Source organism: Capsicum annuum, chromosome 8 (genome assembly GCF_002878395.1).
Source record: "Capsicum annuum cultivar UCD-10X-F1 chromosome 8, UCD10Xv1.1, whole genome shotgun sequence".
NCBI classification, from domain to species: Eukaryota; Viridiplantae; Streptophyta; class Magnoliopsida; order Solanales; family Solanaceae; genus Capsicum; species Capsicum annuum.
The window spans coordinates 39,830,606-39,838,595 of record NC_061118.1 but is presented as its reverse complement, the minus strand read 5'-3'; positions in this window follow the sequence as shown (position 1 = coordinate 39,838,595).

The following is a 7,990-nucleotide window of genomic DNA, read 5'->3' as shown; positions in this document are numbered from 1 at the left end:
CTAGCTGGCTCTTATACTAAATGTTGTTCCGAGACTTCCACTTTTATAATTAAGTCATTGATATTTTGGATTAATCTAAAGTTGAAGCTTCCAATTTCCAAGCATACTAAAATGACAAATGATAAATTCTTGGCAATGGTTCATTGGAAAACAAAGGATTCTCAAACATTTATGTCTGAAACTTGAATCCTGCAGTTCCAAAGAACTGGTAGACACAACTCAGGGAGAAAGAGGCAGGAGAAAAATAAAGATATAGCACAAGAAAGACGACTAGAGTTACCAAGATACAACATTTACAGAAAGTATTGAAGCATACTAAAGTTTTGTGAGTATAACCATTGGTAGTATAGCACTTTCTAACTACAAAAACATGAGCTGAATATTTAGCTCGACCATTTAAGCTTGAAATAAACATGCATATAAATATTTGAGTACGAATACTCTAATCAAAGTATTAGCTTCCTTATATCAGCACAATCAATTAGAAGGCCAGAAAGAGATTATCAAGACATCCTATGAGCAAAAAAAATCTTTCTTTTGCCTTGTACCTGTTAATCAGAGTGTCATTCTGAATGTGAAGAGAGTGAACCAGAACTCTCAGTTTCACCAATGCTCTTCTCAAAAGGTCTCTTTTTCCACAACTAATTCCTCTTGTCCATCGATCTCAATAACCAACTAAATCTGCTACAAGTTCATTGCCAATGACCACCTACATATAATTGACACCATTAATCAATAATAATTAAATGAATGAGTAACTAAAAAGAAAATTCTTGATAAGTGGGGGTCCAAATTTACAAGCAATATATTTATGATTACAGTCATATGCTTACAACCTTTTTCTCCAAGACCAACCCCCCCAACTACTCAAACACAATTATAACCGCAATAACAAACTTCCCACAACCTGTTCGACACAATTCCTCAATGGAAAATATGTTACTACAACAACAGCATAGCCCAACTCCAACTTAAGTTCACCTCCCCAAAAATCAAATCAATATGCTAATTACATAATGAGCTAAAATTTACCGTAATGCATCAATAAGCTTAAATTTATTGCAAAATAGATGTTTACACAGAGCTAAAATCCACCAAACCACCCCAAAGAATTAGGGAATATGATGATAAAGTTCTTACCTGAAAAAATTTTACGGCTACAAATTTATTTGATAGGAAGAAAGAGTGATGATCATGCGAATTTGTTTGATTGAAAGAAAGAGCGATGGTTTTTTGTTTTGAAAGAAAGTTAGAGTGTTTTGTTTTGGAAGAAAGAAAAGCTAATATATTGGAGGGGTATTTTCATCCAAAAAAGTATGAGTTAATAAGTAAAGGTTATTTTAATAAAGCCTTTTTATTTGGGGGTAAAATTTGAAAGCCACCCTAATTTTGGGTCTATTTTTTTAGATTCTCCCATTATTACCGATATTATAATATTAGTGGGTGAGGTTGAAATTCCTAAATTATGCAATGCTTTTGTGATGTGCTCGTTCAAGTACGAAACCACCTAGAACCACAGGCCTGCATCTAGAAAGGAAAAGGGCTTGTGAAAGGAAGTAAAAATATCTTTTGTCTATTTATTGAGTCTAAAATATTTTTTCGTTTATTTATTAGGCTTAAAATACTCTTTTCATCTACTTATTGGAGTTGTTTTGTCTTTATATTAACAAATTCTAATTTATTAATGATGTATCTTTTTTAATTGATTAACTACTAATTAATTAAAATAATTAATCTATCGTGTGTTAAGCTGCAATAGCTATTAAAATTGAAAAGTACAAACTTGTAATGGAGTAACTTTCTATTGAAATTATACCTAATTGTTCTTTGTTCTCCAAATCTTTATCTTTTAAAAATGTCAAACTTAACTTAGAACTTAAAAACACCATTTTAAAAGGATAGGAGAGGCAGTGATTAATAAAATACCATGTGAAAAAATAAAAATTACTAAATTACTAATATTAGAAACTTGAAAGAAAGATATTTATGTACTTAATATCCATGCTAATAATCAATATTATCTCATATGTCGGTGGCTGATTTTCTTGGTTCTTTGATTGATTAGTATTCCTAAATTTTGTACTGTTAGTGATAGCCTTTGTTGTCGAAGTTCAAACAATTTTTGTGATAGTTAATGTGTCATTTGGAATTAATTATCTATGATCTTGCTTTTTGTTGGAAAAGACTTTCCTATTGAAATTATCTATAGTCTTGTTCTCTTCATGCTTCGGACTTGAATGTCAAAGTTAATCTCCTTTCAAGAATTGTAAACTTAAAAGAGCGATATAAACTCCCACATTTCCCGTATGACTTAGACCAAAAAGAAAAATGAACACTTGACTCAAAAATTGAAGTACAATTAACCAACCTGCATTTTGACTTGAGGTCGGTCTATGATTTCATTGAGAAAGGCGTAGAAGAAGAGAGAAAAATGGAGAAAAGTGATTATTGACTTGGGGTTTTATTTTTAAGGTTATTCGATTTGGGTGGGCCGGTTTACTAGCGGATCGGGTTATTAGGTTTAGGAGGGTTAAGATTTTAGGGGGATTAATTATTTTAATTGATTATTAGCTGGTCAATAAAACAAAGAGACATCATTAATGAATTGGCATTAGATGAAAGGGAAAAACAACAACCCCAGTAAGTAGATGAAAAGGACATTTTAGGCCCAATAAGTAAACAGAGGATATTTTTGCACCATTTCACATAGTTAAAGGGCATTTTAGGTCCTTTTCCGCGTCTACAAAGAGCGAACTACCAGTTCTTACCAAAAATAAATAACTAAAAATTACATATATACACAAGGTAACTTTATCTTATTACATAAAATCCCATATTGGAAAAGAAATTACAAAAATCCCAAAGTAATTACTTAAATCCCTACCTTTTTTTACCTTCTCTCTCTTATCCCTTATACATCCCAATACTCCATCTTTTGCTCCCTTTTGTGTCCAATATATCCTCCATTATTGAACTCCATATTTCACGCTCAAATTCAAGTAACGTGTTCTTAAAGGTTACAAATTTGTAAGTTTTCAAGCATTAAATGAACATACTGATTTTCTTCATTAATTGTTGAGGGTTTTGTTTTTCAACTTTACCAAATCAAAATTAATTTTGATTTTTTTGATTGCATGTATATATTTATGAAATTACTTTCTTTTGCAATGTCATTCCAGTGTGATAGTTAAATTTTTTCATATTTTTTCATATATTACAAGTCAGATCTTTGTTATTTTATTATTTTTAGTTGCTAGTGCTTAATCAAGAAAGTATAAATTTTGTAATGGAGTTTGGTCCTAGCTTTAGTTTAGGACTTATCAGTTAGATGTTCAAGAATAAAATATTTCTGTTGTTGATTTTGTTCTTGGTACATTTGATTATGAAGAACCCAATTTCATAGAGAACCGTTCCAAGTACTGAAATGACCCGGTAATCATGAAAAAATTGAAGGAATTTGCCCTTTCAAGTTCGAAGAAGTTATCTTCAAAATCGACAAGTAAGAAGAAGATTGATAATTCTGGACGACCACGTCTTCCAAACGTATAGGTTTTATATTATTTAATATAGTTCAGCAAATGGGTAATTAAACGTTAATAATCATATTGTAGGATTATATAGTAGAATGGTAGTATAAATTACATTGACAATTTTAAAATCATTCATTAGATTAGGTACACTATACATTAGTTTTGGTACATTATACTTTACATGTTGTAAAGTTATACAGTAGAATTATAATAGGCTGTAAGACTACTATTTTCATTCAATATGGTTGTACAGACATTATACATTAGTTTATTTATCAGACTAATGTATAATATAAGTCTTCTGCTTTATATTTCATTATATTATAAATTAAGAAGTTTTTATTACATATAAGAGGCATTTTATGTATTAGGTTGCACTATACAGTTAGAAAGTCTAAACATCGTATAAGGCTGCATTATACCTTTTGATAAGATTATATATATAATATGTATAAGGTGCATATTATACTTTACAGCTTGTAAAGTTATACAGTAGAATTATAATAGGTTGTAAGACTACTGTTTTCATTCAATACAGTTGTGCAGATATTATACATTAGTTTATTTATCAGACTAATGTATAATATAAGTCTTCTATTTTATTTTTCATTATATTATACATTAAGAATTTCTTATTACATATAAGAGATATTTTATGTATTAGGTTGCGTTATACAGTTTGAAAGTCTAAATATTGTATAAGGTTACATTATACCTTTTGATAAGCTTGTATATATAATATGTATAAGGTGCATACTTTATATGTATAGTATTACATTACACACTATGGAAGATTATAGTTTAAATGTATAAGGTGTCCACATACATGTGCACTTGTTGTATAATGTTATCTTTAATACATATCAGTTTTCTGCCACGTTTTTATCTTTTCATTTTGGAGTATACTGTTATTTTTTCAGGGTATAAAATATCGTATTGACAAAGTCCCGGATCACCCATTGCATATTGGTAGCTTATATAACTGTGCAGTTGGCGAAGACATAAAGAGTTACTTTGGAGAAGAGGTTTTTGTGGCATTTAGAAATACAATTTTTAGGGTATTTCTCGATAGGCCTCAGTGCAACTGGATAGGGAAGATATCAAAATGCCTTCTGATGCTAGAAATCTAGCAGGATAATAATGATGAGATTCATGTATGGGTACGGGGTAGTATCCTAAAATATTTTTATGCTTGAGCATGCCATTATTATCAGTCTTAAATGTACTGATAATATTGATGAGTATATGTATACTTCATAGCCCAAATTAGCTTTGATATCGAAGCATTCCCAAACGCTAAAGTTGGAATATCTAAGCTAACACTGATACAACGTGTGAAGATAGGAAGATTTGATAACTCTAAAGATGCGCTGAACCTTGCCATATTATACTTTATTCATACATTTCTATTTTCTCAGCATCGTAAATCACCGATTAGTTTATCCCACTTCCAGATAGTTGAGGATGGTCGGTACAGATATTTTCCAAAGGGAAAGATTACATTTGATAAGTTGATGAGCTCATGGCAGCAGGATTTCTTCATCGCAAATAGTTATACTCTTTGGGTGGAATGCCACACGTACTCAATGTTTGGATGTTTGAGTGCTTTTCTGAAGTCGATAAAAAAATTATTGTCCATCAGAGAAACATCATCCCAAGGATATTCAACTGGTCTATAGAGTGTGTGAGGCCTAAGTATGAGTCTTTTATGGCTGGAATATTTAGTAAGGTATATGTATTACCTTTTATTTATGTATGATATTTATTTTATTTTTTAATTCAATTTCTTGTAGTTCTACTATTTCATTTTGGACTTTACTTTAACAATTTTCTTACAGGAATTTACAACCTACAAGTGAAGAAGTTCAGAGATTAGATTTGTCTTTTACCTAAGAATTCAAGATATGCGATCAACTTACAACATCTGCTGCTACTATATCTATTGATCAAAAGTTTAAAAGGTCAGCTGATAAAGATCAACCATGTGTTATTAGTGCAGCTGAAGATTTTGATGATTTCAGCACTATACCACTGCAGGAAACTTTGATCAAGGCTGATTTATCTTCACCATTATCATCTGAGCAAGTATCTAAGAGAAAAAATACAATGATATTTAAGGAAAAAAATCCAGGGATGAAAGATGAAGAGATTTCTATACGTACTCATTCAATGGGGCATGTGTCGGGCTCTTTTTAAAAAATCTAGAGGCTTCAACAGATAAGGCATCAACTCAATTTGAACATGGTCAGCAAGGACAATTTGATCCGTCTCCAGAGAGTGACCATGTCAAGTATTTTCCTTCATCTACCATAATTCCTCACGGGACTTTTAAGTTGACTTTAGACATGGATGAGAGAAAGTCTTACATCAACTACTATGTAGTTAACTTTCTTATTGATAATTTTTTTTTAAATTGAGTTGTTTTTAATATTTTATTTTTTGTGTATGTTATAAGGTTGATAAAAAGATTGGTGAGATGGTAACAGTAATATCCAATACACCTGCTGAGGTCGTTAAAGCATTGAAGAAAGAAGAAAATAAAGAATCACCGGTATAACATTTTTTTACATTCAATTTTTATTACTTTGATGAAATGTTCATCCAAGCGTATTTTTATTTTATATATGATGAGAAAATGATTGATAAGGAATAAGGTGGCAAAGAAGAATCGAAACAATAGGACAGTCCAATCATAGATGATTTGTCAGTATTTTTTTTGTTAATATGGGTTTGTTACTACAAATCTATCTTTATACCATTTGTACATATTTGTTTTTTTGGTTATTAAACAACATGAAGATGAGGACAAGGGTCCACGGACTGAAATAACAAATGATGATCCTGTTGAAATTCAACCTGTGGACACGAATATCCAAGCATGTGTCAACACAAATACTAAATGCACAACAACAACTAACGTTCAAAACCATCAGAAAGTATTTTGAAATTTTTGGATAACTGATATGTATGGGAGAGTTGTGTCTATATTAGAATCATATAATTTTTTTCTGTCTTTGGATCCTATATATTTAGGGGAGAATTATAAATATTTATTTTATGTATGACACCTGCTTATGAAATTAACTGTTATGTATTATTGATTTGAGGTATATAATCGTAGTAGATTACTATGTATGAATCACCTTTTACATATATAGGTTATGTATAATTGGATTTATACATACATATGTTATGCCTTGCAGGAAATTTTTAAAGGTATCTAACAACTTGTACAGTCTAACAACTTATACATTCAACTGTTACGTAAGGGAGATTTGCAATTTTTTTAAAAAATAATATGTGTTTTCAACATCATATACTTATATATTTTTTGTATTGATATTTCATGTTTTTAAGTACCAATGATTTAATTAATATACATTATGAATATTTTAATTGTCTGATGCAAAATATTTCATTAAACAGGAATTTACATGTGTAAATTAATTATGGGAAATCTTATTGTTATCTATTTATCACTTACGCTTCTTTGCACTACATTTATCAATACATAATACATTTATATCCATGTATGTAGGATGATTTCAGTGTCACAATAACCGATTCAGTTCAAGACGTTGATGTATTCTTATTTGGGTTGTCAAGAACTTCAACTATGACGCCATTGGATGTTGGTACTCCAATTACAATGATCGGGAGCTAATGAACGCTTCCCGCTAGTCAGTTTCCACCCAATTTTCTAGATTCTCAAGTTTGGGAGTGTAAAGCCACAAAAGCACCAGTAAAAAAGGATCGAAAGAAGTCCAGAATTTTATCTAATAAAATTTGGTTCAAGTTCTAAGGATAAGGATGATGCAAGAAAAACTTGGAAGGCACGAAATTGGATCAAAATAGTCCAAACACACTCCAAAATAGTCCACAAATCACTAAGATCCTTGGACCGATTGGAGACCTATCTCGGATTCATAAATACAACAAGAATATAGCAATAATACGTGAAGAACAAAATGAACACAAAGGCACAACAGTCGGATTTAACAATAACAACAAGAACATAAGATTACAATGCAAACACTAAACATGATTAAAAGAAAGTAAAGGGATAGATGGATAGACCACATGAAGGTATAATGTTAAGAACCCAAGAATGGTAACTCTTGGACCCTTAACACTATACACAATAATAAAACTATCTCTTAAAAAGACACAAGATTGGAATCCACCTCCCAAGCATCAATGTTTCCAAGCAAACAACAACAAAAGAGAATCCACCCTATTGTTGTATCCTAGTTTCGGTTTTGCCTCTAAAGAGAAGAGGGGATTTGTGTTTTCCAATGTCTTAAGACTTACAACATCATCAATAAACTAACTAAAGAAACCCTAGAATGTTCCTTATATATTACATTGCAAATGGAAAATAAAATATCCCTTATACCCTTAAGAGATAGGCTCCCCTCTAGTGTAGAATAGTAGACTGTTTTGGTGTGTATTAAGCACTT